This window comes from Lacerta agilis, chromosome 5, assembly GCF_009819535.1.
Source record: "Lacerta agilis isolate rLacAgi1 chromosome 5, rLacAgi1.pri, whole genome shotgun sequence".
Taxonomy (NCBI): Eukaryota; Metazoa; Chordata; class Lepidosauria; order Squamata; family Lacertidae; genus Lacerta; species Lacerta agilis.
Window position 1 is genome coordinate 86,152,525 of NC_046316.1, and position 4,940 is coordinate 86,157,464.

General features: G+C 44.4%; 1 non-coding gene across 1 annotated transcript; it reads right to left on the bottom strand.

The window, feature by feature from the left end:
- Nucleotides 1-2,745: 2,745 nt before the first annotated feature.
- On the bottom strand, nt 2,746-2,859 carry LOC117047703. The gene has a single exon (XR_004426753.1). It is a non-coding gene; the product is annotated as a U5 spliceosomal RNA (small nuclear RNA).
- Nucleotides 2,860-4,940: the final 2,081 nt, after the last annotated feature.

Consider the following 4,940-nt stretch of genomic DNA (forward strand, 5'->3'; position numbering starts at 1 on the left):
AATACCACTCCCCCCTCCAAACCCCCCTCTAAGGATGAGGTATTTGATATAGTACAATGATGGGGATATTGTGATCTTGAAAATGTTCTTAAGACTGTAATTCCCATCATCCCTGATATTTCGGTTTATATTTTATTAACTTGTTATTATACTGCCCTGGGAACCTTCAGCTTGCAGGGTGGGTTATAAATATTCCAACACCACAACTGGATCAACACAGCTATCTGAATTTTTGGACTCTCGAGGGGGGTGGTCATATTTATGGAGCCTCCTGGAGAGCTCATGATGAGCTTCTGCACTTCTAAGTTTACTACTGCAACACCATTTCCCAGTGATCTAACGAATGACTGCAAAGCCACTGGGATGGTTTAAAAAGCACCTCCCATTGATCTAATTCATTCTTTGGCCAGGGATGAGACATATGACGGAAGCTGCTCTGTTTAGATTAGCCAAATCTGTGTCTTACGCATCTTCTACCCTGGAACTTGGAATCCTCACAGCCCCAAAGTTGCAATTGCTCAGCAGTGCGAGAAAAATCATTCTGCACATGCTTGGAGACGCTTGTTGTGTCATCGGTATCTCACCTGGTTTATTCCAGGGATAAATCCTGGTTTTAAAAATGTTTCATAACGGAGGTCTGATGAAGTATGGGGATGGTTTAAGGATAGAAAAGAAGGAGGGGGACCAAAGGGATCTGAAGTTGGCTCGAGTCCAGGCTTCCTCAAGACTCGGCCCTCCAGATGTTTTGAGACTACAATTCCCATCATCCCTGACCACTGGTCCTGCTAGCTAGGGATCATGGGAGTTGTAGGCCAAAAACATCTGGAGGGCCGAGGTTGAGGAAGCCTGCTCTAGTCCACGAAAGCTTATGCCATAAGAAAGTGTTAGTCTTTAAGGTGCCACAGGGCTCTTTGTTGTTGATCCAAAGCAACTTGTTGCCTTGGAGCTCTTTGGTTGAAGGGTGATGCACTCACACAAATGCATAAAAATAAATAATGCTACTTGAAAGATACTTGGAGTCGAGTGTGAATTTCATGCTCTTTATTCAGCTCATAGTAGTGAGGAATGTAGTTCCCCCAAAACGTTTGCTTTATATACACTATTTACACAATGGGCCCCACGTGATTGGCTAATTCCGGGATACGCCTGTATGCCAATCAGAGTGCAGATTCACTTCCACCTGGAGCTGGATTGGGTGGCTCCTGCGGACCAATCAGACTGCTGCAATCTCAATCCTATTGTTCTGGGACCAATCAGACTGCTGCAATCTCAATCCTATTGTTCTGGGACCAGTCAGACTGCTGCAATCTCAATCCTATTGTTCTGGGACCAGTCAGACTGCTGCAATCTCAATCCTATTGTTCTAGGACCAATCAGCCTGCTGCAGTTTGGATCCTATTCAACTCAGTACATAACACTACTGCTGGAAGATATGGTGGGTGAGAGATAGTGGAGGTGGGAAGAGAGAGGTGAGTGGAATCATAGAATTGTAGAGTTGGAAGGGACCATGAGAGTCATCATTCTAGCCCAACCCCCTCCAGTGCAGGAATATTTTGCCCAATGTGGGGCTTGAACCTACAAGCCTGAGAATAAGAGTCTTGTGCTCTACCAACTGAGCTATCCTTTTGACAATCAATATACTTGTCTATCTGACTGGGCATTTATTTTTTAGCTCACATCCACAACCTTACATTCAAAACACATGGCTTCCTGCAAAGAATACTGGGACATGTATGGTTGAGGGTGTTGGGAACTATAGTTTTACCGCTTACAGAGCTGCCATTTCCAGTTGAGCCACCTGGATAGCTCAGTTGGTTTGTAGAGCATGGGCTGTGAAAATAGCACGGTTGCAGGTTCGATCCCCGTCTAGGACAGCTGCATATTCCTGCATAGCAGGGGGTGGACGAGATACCTCAGGGTTCCCTTCCAATTCTACAAGTCTAGGATTCTATGATGGAGTTCCCCAGGATCCTTGGCGGAGGAGAAGGAGGAGAACCTGAGCTTTAAATGTATGCAGCTCAAAGTTGTATCTGAGGGAAAGGAAAGCTCCGCTTATTCCTTCCATAACAAATCCTCCCCACCCGCTTGAAATAAGTACATTGAAATACCTGGTGACAAAGCTTTGACTCTAGGCATGAAATGTTAGTTCAGTTCTCTTGCTGGGCTATAAGCCTATGGGAGCAAGGTTTGTAGGAGGACTTCCTTGAGGCAGAATAATCCCAGCAGTGAGGAGAAGGGAAAGCCATTGGATCACACCCTACAGGGTCTGGGAGAGCTCCAAAGTTCCAATTTGCAAGGGAATTCATGTCTAGAGAATGGAGTATGTTGTGTTAAGCATGTGGTGGGCTGTAAGTATTAAGGACAGTGGTTCCCAATTAGCTGAGGATTCCCTTGTTTTCCAAAAGCCAAGCCATGGACCCCCTACATTTTGACAAATGTTGATAGTGCTATGGTAGTTTGTATGTGAATGGTGCCAACCATGACTCCCTGAGTTTTGTGACCCCTCCTTCAGGGTCCACAGACCGCCAGCTGGGGAGCCACTGGCTTAGAGGCTTTTGTTGTGGCAGGGGAGGGGCTGTTGGTGTGTTTTTTTTGTATATTATTTTAGATCTTATTCTGATTATGTGGAAATTGTTTGGTTTGGTTGTGTATTTTTAAATGTTGTCTCTATTGTTTATTAATGCTTTTTGTTATGTTGCAAGCTATGCATTTTTTTCATGTTGTAGCAGCCTTGAGGCATGGTTTAACTATGGAAAGGCAGAATCTAATAACATTATGTATGTAGTATGTAGTTCCTCTCCATGGAAATATTTAGTAAAAGGTGAAACATTTATATGATCTGAAGAGAAACCAGAGTATGTATGTATGCTTGTGAAATATTGCAGACCGTGAGAAACTTTTTAAACTTGGATTTTTTTGTGAAAGCTTTATTTATGTTGTTGCTTAATATATATTTTATCTCAGTTTGCAGCTGCAAATTGTCTTGTAAACATAATACATTGCTGAACATGCCCTAGGTGGCAGCAGCAGAATGAAATATTAGTGGGGGAAGGGAGAAATGTTTTTCCCCCTGGTTAATTCAAATGCCCATTGATAAAATAAAAAGTGTGTGTATGAAAGAGGAGAGAGAGTGACACACACACACACACACACACAACACCCTCTTTGGAGGTATTTTGAGCTACATAAGAGATTGTTTAAAACTGGCATCATTTAACCCTATGCTTGCTGATATTCAATTTTTAACGTTGATGCATTTTTTGTTGGTCAAAATCTGGAATAATAGAAATAAAACACTTTGTCCTCAGATTGGTTTTAAATTCTGTGGCTCAGGCTCTGGAGCATTTGAACATAAAGTGGGAGTATGAAGTGTCCTTATGGGGCCAGGGGTTGGCCAGTAGAGCCAGCTCTAGTCTTATGTACGGTATGTATGGAAAACATTTTTACCTTGCTATTCATTGCAAAAGGAACTTCCAGTTCAGGTTACTAGTTAAAGCATAAATAAAATATATAAACAACCACTTAAAGCAGGCAGATCACAACCAGTGCTCCAGTTGGACATTAAACTCCAGGAAAAGCCTCAACAAATAATCAGGTCTTTAACTGGCACCAGAAATTCAGCAGCATCAGGCCTTCTCAGTAGTGGCACCCGCCCTGAGGAATGCCCTCCCATCCGATGCCAAACAGATAAAACAACTATTGAGTTTTAGAAGACATCTGAAGGCAGCACTGTTCAGGGACGTCATTAATGGTTGATGTTTTATTGCATTTTTAATACTTTGTTGGGAGCTGCCCAGAGTGGCTGGGGCAACCCAGTCAGAAGGGTGGCATATACTGTAAATAATAAAATTATTGTTATTATTGGCACCACTTGTATCACAGAGGGGAAGGAGTTCCAAAGCTGGGGTGTCCCCTCTGAGGAGGTTCTCGTCTGCGCGGCTGCCCATTGAACTTCAGGAAAAGATTCCACTGCTGAGATCTCCTGGCTGATCTGTTTGTGCAGGCTCTTGTATAGGGGAACAGGCGTTCTCTCAAGTAACCAGGCCCCAAGTTGTTTAGGGCTTTCAGCTAGTACAAGAATGGGCTCTGTAGCATTTTGACAGCCAGTGCAATTCTTTCAGAACTGGTGTTACATGCGCACAAACAGGCCGCCTCCATCTGGGATGTAGCTGCATCATTCTCCAATTACCAGCAGATTTCAGCCCCATGTGGAGTGCATTATAGTAATCCAGTCTTAAGGTTACCAGCCCATGGGTCGTGAGGCAGAGCAATCATGAGGCAGAGTGAGTTAGCCACCTCAGACATCGGTTTCTGAGGGACAGAGCTAGGTGGGCTGCAAAACCTGCCCTGGTCATAGGTAGGCTGCTCCCCAGGTGCAGTGGAGGTTATTGTCTCATTGCCAGGGTTGAAGTAAGAGTCAGCTGTAATCCTGGTCCACTGCTATGCAAGGAGTAACCATGGAGAAAAAGCAGCCGTGGTGTCTTTTGTCTGTTTCCGATCTGGCCCTGACAGTTGCTCCATTACCCAACTTGCTGTAGTTGATCAGGATTCCAGGTAAAAGGGCCAAGAATGGAAGGGAAAGGAGACGGGAGAGACTGTAGCATCGGGAGACTTCGCAGAAAATTGATTTTTTTTTTTTGGCTTTGAACCTGGCACCCTTACTGGGAATGCGCAGGGTGCCGTTCTCTTACATCTGAGTTAACTGCAGCTGCCCTGACAATACGAGGAATGAGGGACCATGCGGGAAAGGCAAGGTTGACCCTGTGTGCACTAAAAGAATAGCTCAGAACACTCTGCATCCACACTGCAGAAGATTATGTGGTCATGTGTTGAGTTTACACAGGGAATCAATAATGCAGGAATCTGCATGAGATTCCATACATGCTTCTGGCACGACAGGAACCCTCTGAATAGTATTGGCAGAGGCACCCACCAAGCCT